Genomic DNA, 10,492 nt, shown 5'->3' with positions numbered 1-10,492 from the left:
GGAAAAGGATGGGTCAGTGGAGGGAGTGATTCTCTCCCCATCCCTCACTCCTGAACAGCGTAGGGACTGCCAACAGGTCTTGGAGCAGTACTCCTCACTGTTCTCCCTTGTCCCGGGAAGGACCCACCTGTGTACCCATGATGTGGATACAGGAGACAGCCCACCTGTGAAGTCTAAGATCTACCGGCTGTCAGACAAGGTGAAGGCCAGCATCCACAGTGAAGTCACTAAGATGCTGGAGCTAGGAGTAATTGAACCTTCAAGTAGCCCCTGGTCCAGTCCGGTGGTTCTGGTACCAAAAGCTGCCCCACCGGGCACCACTCCAGAACTAAGGTTCTGTGTGGATTACCGGGGACTGAATTCAGTAACCAAAACTGATGCCCATCCGATCCCTAGGGCGGATGAACTCATTGACCGGCTGGGAGCTGCCCAATACTTGAGTACCTTTGACCTCACCTCAGGGTACTGGCAGATCTCCCTTACAGATGGAGCCAAGGAAAGGTCAGCCTTCTCCACGCCTGAGGGCCACTACCAGTTCTGTGTAATGCCCTTTGGGCTCAAGAACGCTCCTGCCACCTTTCAGCGGCTGGTGAACAAGGTCCTCTCCGGGATGGAGGCCTTCTCCGCTGCTTATCTGGATGACATAGCTGTCATCAGCAGCAGATGGGAGGACCATTTGTGTTATCTACAAGCTGTTCTCCAGGCCCTGAAACAGGCGAAGATTGAGGCTATCATGACCTGGGAGCCTCCCAAGACTCAAACTGAGGCCCGAGCTTTCCTGGGAATCACCGGTTACTACCGTCGCTTTGTGAACGGGTATGGCACCATTGTGGCACCCCTAACTGAACTCACATCCAAAAAGCAACCCCGACGGGTAGTCTGGACACAGGCTTGTCAACAAGCCTTTGACACCTAAAAACAAGCAATGTGTGCGGCTCCAGTCCTGAGAGCTCCGGATTTTTCTAAGGAATTCATTGTCCAAACAGACGCATCAGAACAAGGCATTGGGGCAGTGTTATCGCAACTCAATGAAGAGGGTCTGGATCAACCTGTTTTCTTCCTGTCCAGGAGACTGCTTCCCCGGGAACAGAGTTGGAGTGCAATTGAGCGGGAAACCTTTGCAGTGGTATGGGCTCTGAAGAAGTTGTGGCCATACCTGTTTGGCTCGCACTTCCTGGTTCAGACTGACCACCGTCCCCTTCGTTGGCTGATGCAAATGAAGGGAGAAATTCCAAGTTGTTGAGATGGTCTATCTCCCTACAGGGAATGGACTTCCGTGTGGAACATCAGCCTGGAGTGGACCATGCCAATGCAGACGGCCTCTCTAGGTATTTCCGCCTTAGTGATGAGAACTCCCAAGGGGTTGGGTAGCTCTCCCCACTTTCAGATGGGGGGGACGCGTGTTAGACCTGTCAGCCCTTTGGGTGGCCCCTCCTATTATTTATTTATTTTGTCCCTTTTTGCCTCCTAGTATTTTTTATTTTTATGTTCACTGGAAATTTTTGGTGTTGTCCTAGGGGTTAGGTGCTACCTTGTCCCTATAACTTTTTGAGGCCTAGGTGTTCCCATATAATGGTGAAAATTTTGTCACACAAAATGGTGGCTGGTAACTGCCACAACTGATTACCTCAGGAACTGGTGCCATAGGAGTGTATGGGAAAAGCTCCAGAACCTTCCAGCTGGTTCTGGTAGCCTGAGGCCAGTCTATATAATGGTCAGAACCAGGGCGGCCATTTTAGAAGTGACCAGAGAGAGTGTGGGGCGGAACTGGTGAGGAGTAAGGCGACTTGGTGAGGAGGAACGCGCACTGTGAGGGGATAGATCGACCTGTGGGCTGGCTGCCCCTCTGTACTGATGTGACCCCTTACCTGTCGACCAAACCCTGCCACCGTGGTAACTCCAATAGCTCCAAAATATACCCCCTTCTTGACTCTGCATGCCCACTAAGAGTTAGGGAGTGAGGAGAAGCGAAATCTGAAGTGATAACGATCACAGCGGTGTAACCAGACTCCTCCCTGATATTGTCGGAAGAGAACTAGCTGGCAGAGCTGAGAGACCAACTCATTGCTGGCACGCTGTGTGAGGGAGTCGAGGACCGGACCCTGGTTACGAGAAGCAAGACTCACCGTGCGGAGGTCTCGTCCTGCCAGCTGTCACCCCTTCTGTGGAGAAGTCCCCCCCCCAATCTCCCGGATTCCTTCTGCTGAGGTGCGAGAGCGGGGATCAGCCGGCGCAGCCAGAGGGCCGCGGGGGCTCCCGGAGCTCCGGAGACAAGGCTTCGGTGACGTCGGAAGAGGCGTGGAGACGCCAGAGGAGGCCGGGCAGAGGCGGAACCCTTCGGGGGTGGAGTCGGCGAGAGGAAGCACGCGGAAGTCGGCTGAACGCCTCTACGAACCAGCGGGGTGAAGAACGCCTGACTCCCGTCTCAAGAGAAGAGGGAAGCGTGGTAATCCAGTCATCAGCGGAGCCGTCCCGTGATCTGGGGCGTAGAACGGGCGTTGACTCGGACTCGAAGACAACCCATCATTAACGAAGTAAGCAGGGAAGGGGCGGCAGGAACAAACGTGACTGGGCCTTAGTTGGTGGCAAGCTGGAGAACTAGGCAGTAATAAACAGGCTTGGGACGACGTAAACCAGACCATTGACTTCGCGAGCAATACTCCCTAAGTACTGGACCGGCTCACTACAGAGATTATTTGAGCAGGAGTGACTTTTGAGGGAAAGAGTATACCAGGTCATTGTTCAGTCCTCAGCCATTGGAGATCAGGGCAGTAAGGCTGGGGCAGGAGACAAGAAAGACGGTACTCAGGGAATATATTGGGGTGGAACCCCCAGGGCATTGCTGTGTTCTTATGATATACAGGACCTTCTCTACAAGAGTAAAGTAAAACATATGGCTAAAGTAAATGTATGGATAACCTGCCTGTTTTCTTTTAATCATACAGCTGCTTGAGTCATTCTTCAAGTGTACCAGTGGGGAAAGGTTTTCCGAGTTGTTGTAACTTCTAGCATTTGTTGTCCCCGAGTTCCCTTGGGTAAAGTACTTGTCAGTTTCCTCATATAAAAACGTTAATTTGGATATACATCTTATCTGAACTGTGAGATTAATGTCAAAAGGCAAAGGTATAAGGATAATTACTGAGAAGCTTTCTTCTGAACAAAATGATAATAAGAATGTAATGTGAAACCTCACAGATGTCAATAAGTAAATGGAGTGATATTGATTGAACTGAATTTTGAACCCTGTTAAGAGATATGGAGATACTGAAGAAACTTTTATAAAGCAAACCGTATTTTTCTAACCTGGTGTAGAGTCATTCTTTTTCTGGTGGATGGACGCTGAGTTACTGTTCATGGTGTGATGCAAGTTGTACACAATTTGTCTTCCTACTCTATGCCAGGTTATCCCATGTGGACTGGTAACTCCAGGTCTAACAGACTCCAAAAGAGAACTTCTTCCACATACCAAGTCTCCTCGGAAGGTTTTGTAGTGGTTTGTGAATCTATGGTAAGGTAAATATTGTGGGAATTCTTTGATTTGTTTTTAGGAAGTCATGCTCATTTTGACCAGGACCCCCCAATGAGAATGGCTCATCTGTGACAGTTCTCATCAATTCACTTGCTGGGTTAAACTCTGAGCTTGGAGTAACACTCTATGACAGATAACTGCAGCTGAATTTCAGCGTGGTCTTGAACAACATTACCACACGCCTTATAAGCAGGTTTGATAATGTTATTACTGTCTGAAGATACTAGTGAATACCATTCATTTTTAGAGATGATAGACTTCACTTACTCTCTCTTCTGGCTCGACAAATCATAGTCCCTAAGAACAATCTGTTCAACAGTCAACATTTCTAGACGTACTGTGTGAACAGGGCAAGTGAATATTAAAGGAGGCTGTAAACCTGTGGCATGCATGCATCTCTGTTAGAAGTTATTATCAAAATAATATATGAACATAATCTTACAAAAAATTGTGTACAAAAGATATACCATCTCACAAACAAGAGATTTCTGAAGAGAGAAGGGCATACTTTGACAAACCGAATATGGACTAGATATCTAGAGGAATCCTTGGGCGTTCTTCAATACTAAAGTTCAACACACATAATACCAGCATTGGGTTTGTCTTTTCCCATAGTCCCATATGCCTCCTGTTGGTAAAATCCACTACAACAGCCTCTGTCCAGCCCTTTTACTCCCTTTATCTTGTTCTATTCTGCCTCTTTCAACAAAAAAAAGGAAAGTTGGAGCTCAAACAGTCCAGACTCATGCCGCTAAGACAATGTTGGACCAGTTACCTTTAGTAGCTTTTGGGGGATAGCAGGAATTACATTTTGGTGCGGTTCAACTTCAGGCTAAGCGCTTGAAGCCAGATCTGGATGAGGTGCCGTCAGTGTTTAAGGAACGGAATTAAAGAAATGGTAGTTTAAAGAAATGTGTTTAAATTGCCAACCTAATTAAGAGTTGTGGAATGAAAATGGCCAACTACCAACAAATACTTGACACTGCATGCAGAACTATGGGCTTTTTCATTAATGTTAGGTTTGAGGACCTTTCATAAGTGCAGTTGTAGCGAGACCTTCAACAAGGTGATAACAGTCTAGTAGTTGGAAAGGATTACTGTTGTTTTGAAACAAATAAGCAGCATTTCCACATTCTGTGCCAGGTTTTGAAGCTTAATTGGCAACCATTTATTTTGCATACGCATTACTATTACTCACTTGTATTACAATTTTGGATTTCAGCTTTCTCGTGTGGTGCAAATAGACTCCGATTGTAGACTTAACATTACATTTGCATGAACACTTGGTTCATTTGTCCCTGTACGAGTTTAAGCTCCAGCAGAAGTTGTGACTTTTGAGTAAATCTCTTTGAACACTTAGTGCAGCAAAAGGGTTTGATTCCTGTATCATTTCTCAGGTGCTGTTGAAGATTATTATTGCGATTAAATCTCTTCTCACACTGACTTCAGGAGAGCGGCTTCGTTCTTGTGTGGGTTTTCATGTGGTATTGGAGAGTTGTCTTTAGAGTAAAGCTCCTCCCACACACTGTGCAGTGAAAAGACTTCACTCCTGTGTGAATTCGCCTGTGACGTTTAAGGTCGCAATGCTGAGTAAAACTCTTCTCGCACTTCTCACCCCTGTGTGAACTCGCAGATGACTTTGAAGATGTACCTTCTGAGTAAAGCGTTTCCCACACACTGTGCAATGAAAAGGTTTCACTCCCGTGTGGATTCTCATGTGACGTTGCAGATCACATTGCTGACTAAACCTTTTCTCACACTCGGTGCAGGGAAAGGGCTTTAATCCTGTGTGGATTCTCATGTGACGACGAAGATCATTATGTTGAGTAAACCTCTTTTCACATGCAGTGCATTGAAAGGGCTTCACCTCTCTGTGGATCCTCATGTGACGGTGAAGATTTGACTTCAGAGTAAAGCTTTTTTCACACTTGTTGCAGGGAAAGAGCTTTACCCCTGTGTGAATCCCCATATGAACTTGAAGAGACTCCTTTTCAGTAAAGCTCTGTTCACACACTGTACAGGTAAAAAGCGGCTTGTCTGTTTGAATTGTTTGATGCAGCTCAGTTGTGGATTTCAGCGGTGAGACTTTCGGATATTCAGCGGATGCATGTGGCCCTTTTTCACTTGTACGGTCTTCTTTTGACTGCTCTACTGAAAATGAATCGAAAACAAATTATAACGTGTCTATTTAAGAATAATAAACACAGCATGACATGGACGAAGAACTATTACCAAAGTGCTAGGTGACCTATAAACTGAAATATGACATGCAAAATGTATACAGTAGAAAGTTTAAGGACAGATGGGAGGCAAATAACTGTATAATAGAGACATGCTGATCCTGTAACTAGGCAGAATGTAACAAAAGGATTTCATGTGCACTATTACAATGAATCTTCTGTAGAGCTGCATACCCATTGGAACCCAAGCACCAAATAGTAGGTCAGAGAGAAACAGAAATACTATTCACTCACGTTGTTTGATGTCCCCCTGAATTGAAGAACAGCCAGTTTATAGAAAAAGATGATTGTATAAGGACCCAGGAGTGTGCATTTAAAAGAATTAGGGAGTTTGTTTCAGGAGTGTATTCAAGAGTAAATGTGATTTGAGAGGTCGTACCTAAAGTCATAAGAGTGTATGGTGTGTGCATAATGGCCACTGTGAAGTGTATATACCTGTCATGTGTGCCGGGCATCTACATCAGTCTAAGTGAATACAGTCTATTCATCATGTGAGTTGATCGTGCTGATCTTGGTCTGAATTTTTATCTAGGTGGATAATTCGAGTTTTGATTGTTGAACGGTGGGTCCTGACCCGTGAATCATCCAATATGCAATGCAAAGGGCATTTAAAGGAAAATATTTTACACATAAATAACCAATACAGTGCTTGAGTGGGAGTAAATTGTCCTTCCTATTTAGGTTTAATCTTGTCTGGCTGCTGCAATCATGATTCCTCGCAACTTCTTAAATTATGCAATGTAGCTGGATTTGTAAAGTGCGACTTATCCCCCGGTAGGGTATCCAGGCATTAGAGCAGGTGTATAGATGTGAATCTGCGGGAGTGGTGAGTGAGTCGGCCATGGGTAGTTAGTCGAAGACCCAGGTCTTCAGCTTCTTGAAATCCTCAAGCCAGGAGGAGCCCTTAACCGCTTCCGTGCAGCGCCGATTCCGCCCCTGTGCTGCACATTCCAGAACAGGGTGTGGTCGTGACGGAACCAGTCCATCATCAGCACAGCTCAGCCGTGACTGATGACGGAATAGTTCTGTCACAAGCATCGAAGGGGTTAATGTGTACAGGGAGGACATTCCATGCTTTTGGTGTGATGTGTGAAAAAGCTAGACCTCCCATTTTGCTTTTGAGGATAAGGGGTGTGTGTGCTAGTGAGAGTGAGGCTGAGTGCAGGTTTCTGGTGGGTTGATGGAAGTGAAGGTGGCTATTAAGTTATGCTGGTCCTATGTTGTGCCATGCCCTATATGCGTGCGTGATGAGTTTGAATTGGCAGTATTTTTGTATAGGCAGATAGTGGAAGTCTCTGAGGTGTGAAGTAATATGGGTGCGATGGAGGAGTCTTGCTGTGGCATTCTAGATGGTCTGAAGTCGGTGGAGGAGGTGGTTAAAGATTCCGGGGTATAGTGCATTGCTGTTGTCTAGTCTACTTGTGATGAGGGCGTGAGTGACTGTATTTCTGGAGGTCCTGGGAATCTATCTGAATGTTTTTCGAGGCATGCGTAGTACGTGAAAGAAAGAGGAGCTGACTGTGTTGACCTGCGCTGCCAGGCTGAGTTTGTTGTCTAAGATGATACCCAGGTTTCTTGTGTGGTTGGTTTTTGTGGGTGTGTGAACACGCTCTGCAGGTCACCAGATGGAGTCCCAGGGGCTGTTCCAGTTTCTAAAAATCAACACGTCTGTCGTGTCGGAGTATAGTTTAAGTCAGTTGGTTTTCATCCACTCATCTACGTTGATCATGCATTTGGTGAAGTTGTGCCTGTACTTTTCGGACATTGGTAGGATGAGTTGGGTGCCATCTGCGTAGGAAATGATGGAGATGCAGTATGCTCTGATGATGTCGACAAGTGGTGAAATGTAAATATTGAACAGGGTTGGGCTGAGTGATAAAACCCGGGGGACTCCGCAAATCAGAATCTTGGGATCAGATGTGTAGGGTGTTTTCTGTGTCTTCCTGTGAGGAATGGGCATATCCAGTTGGGGGTCAATCCTAGGATGCCTTTGTCATGCAGTCTTCCGATGAGGCGGGAGTCTGATACGGTACTGAATGCAGCTGAAAAGTCAGGGAGTACAAGGGCGGTGGTTTCTCCACATTCCAGTATGGTGCGGATGTCATTTGTGGCATTGAGGAGTGCTATCTGCGCGCTATGGTTAATTCAAAAGCCAGACTGGGTATGGTTGTGTAGGTTGTGGAGTTGAAGGTAGTTGGTGGGTTGTTGGTTGGTAGCCTTCTCTATCACTTTGGCTGGGGTGGGAGCAGGTAAACAGGATGCTGGAAAAGGTGGCAGATATGATGGATGAGTTGATGATGTGGGTGACAATTTTGCTGATCAGTGGTCCTCCCATGTTGTAGAAGTGATAGGGCATGGTTCTATTGGAGACCCAGAGTGGACAGTTTTGATGAATTTGGTGGTGGCTCGGTGAGTGTTTTCCAGTTCGTTAGGAGAGTGTCTTGGCTGGCGGTGGGCAGGTTCTCGATGATGTCCTTAGGGTTGGGTTGATGTTCAAAGTTACTGTAGATCTTTTGGATTTTGCTGTGAAAGAAGTTGGAAAGGTTGTTGCAGAGTTCCCGGTGTTGTGATTCTATCTAGGACCCTAATTCGATATTCCCGATTTATGCCCTTAGATGGTTATACCAAATAATATCCTTATAAAGGCATAAGAATCATATCCATATTTAGTAATAGCCAATGCAGTCCAAATACGGCAAGGCTACTCCCATAGACTCCTAGAAAGTACAACGCGTTCTTTAAACAAACCAAGCCTCCAGCAGCCCGGGAATCCCCACTGCTTTTGTTTTGATTTGAACAAGAACTCCTGGAGTCCAGAAAGAACTGTAAGTTCTTAGTGACGTCTTATGTCCAACCTTACGTCAAACTCGGCACCTTTCAGGTATAAATATACCAGCAGTTGCCTTAAGCAAACACACGGTGGTTTGGAGCAGAGCGGCTATCTACTTGCCCGACGCCCAGCTGATGCGAGTGCCGAAGGAAGCCGACCCTCCCATTTGACGCACTGAGAGAGACGCTGTCTTTTCTCCTGCCGAGAAATCCAGCTCCGGTGTTTCCAGTCACCCTTGCGGGTTGCTCGGAGATTGAGTCCTGAGAGAGAGATACAAGCCCTCCTTCATTCTAAAACCAAGGTACGGAGCGGATTAAAACCTTAAAAGAATTCTTGATGCAGATTCTTGGCAAAACTAACTTAACTTAAACTGCAACTTACTTACTCCTTCCCACGTATTAGGCTTAGGTCAGGTACACCGGGGTAGGCTTATCTTAGAAGCACCAGTTGAGTACGTTTAGTCAATGTTTTTATGTATGTATATATTTTATCCGTTTTAAAGTATCATATGGCTCAGAAACCATATCAATGCTTTTACAGTATTATTTCATAATACTACTTTTACTGTACACACTTTACTTTATGACAAGTATTGCAATTGTGGCAATTCATTTCTCTTGCATGAGAAAGAAGACTGCTCAATAAATAACTTTTATTGAAAACGCCCGTCTCTCGATTTCTCTGCACTCCTGGTGAAAATAAGCATGCACGATTGACTGAGTGAAATAGCGGTCTATTGTTTTCACACGACTCTGGAGATACACTCTTTATTCTGAGGGAGCAAAGTTGTCATGTTTATGCGGTTGTCAGAAACTAATCCCTTCTTGTCTAATCAGGAAAGTCAACTCCTTCCTGAACATTCGAGAAAGTTTCTAGTGACCTCTGAGCTAGCTGGCAAACCTAATTAAGTCTAACATAGTCAGTAGAGACCTAGATGACCTCAGTCGTACGACTAAACTGCTGTTTATGTTATTCCAATGCGCAGAGCCTATTGGGAATATAGGAACTACACTACATGGCGCCCAACGTTTGGTAAGGTGATAATCTATCGCAAGACTCTAGAGTAACTCAGTCGTGCTTTTCACACAGACCCCTTTTTCCCGTAAAAACTCCAAAAGACGTCTGGAGTGGGTAAAAGGTTAATATCCGCCGGAACTTAGTAGGAAGAGATTCCTATGTATTAGTTTTTGGTTTAGTCAACGTTGAAGGATACAGTGTTCCAAAATATTGTGCACCTAATCTTTGTTTCCTTGAAACTTACTCTGCAAACTTTCAGTCAGTAAAATGACGGAAAGTGAAGAAGAAAGAGACAGAGATGCTTTGGAAGCTCAACTTTTAGCGGATGACACAAGTCTCCAACAGAATGACCCGGAGGCAATACTCATTCCGGTTAATGTAAGAAAAACTGTTACTAAAAAGCTTATAGAAAATAGAGTATCATCAAGAGGTGGTACAGTTATATTTGTGGTAGAGGCCCATGAATATCGGCAGACAGAGGTATTCTATTCCTGGATACATTTTCCAGTAGCACATGCTGTGACACACGATTTCCACGATTACAAAATAGAGGAATCTCCAGAGGAATACACTCCTTTCGAGGACGTTGAAATTCCACTAACATACCAAGAGCACCTGCTCTGGTTTAATGGCGCCCTAAAACATCAAAATCACATCACCAGGCTCGGTCCACTAGGTAGACCAGGAGCCACATGGCCGGTTCTAGCCAGCTACACACCACATCCCGACATTGAAAATATGTCAAGCAAAGAACTGTTAGTTAAACTAAAAGAATTAACAAAGGCATATAGAGAATTAGTTCAATTAACAATTGATGATACAGCATATCTGCAGAAATTGAAAGAAACAGATATAGCAGAACAACCTTTTGAACTT

At 45.2% G+C, this 10,492-nt stretch overlaps 1 pseudogene across 1 annotated transcript in view; it reads right to left on the bottom strand.

The window, feature by feature from the left end:
- Positions 1–4,656: 4,656 nt before the first annotated feature.
- The window catches only part of LOC144772337 (uncharacterized), a 153,567-nt pseudogene continuing 147,731 nt past the window's right edge, over positions 4,657–10,492 (bottom strand). Inside the window, exon 6 of the transcript XR_013599718.1 lies at positions 4,657–5,680. The product of XR_013599718.1 is annotated as an uncharacterized LOC144772337 (transcript). The remainder of the gene's footprint in view (positions 5,681–10,492) is intronic.

The sequence above is a fragment of the Lissotriton helveticus genome, chromosome 8, assembly GCF_964261635.1.
Source record: "Lissotriton helveticus chromosome 8, aLisHel1.1, whole genome shotgun sequence".
NCBI classification, from domain to species: Eukaryota; Metazoa; Chordata; class Amphibia; order Caudata; family Salamandridae; genus Lissotriton; species Lissotriton helveticus.
The sequence above is the reverse complement of the archived record's forward strand: the minus strand, read 5'-3'. Positions and strand labels throughout refer to the sequence as shown.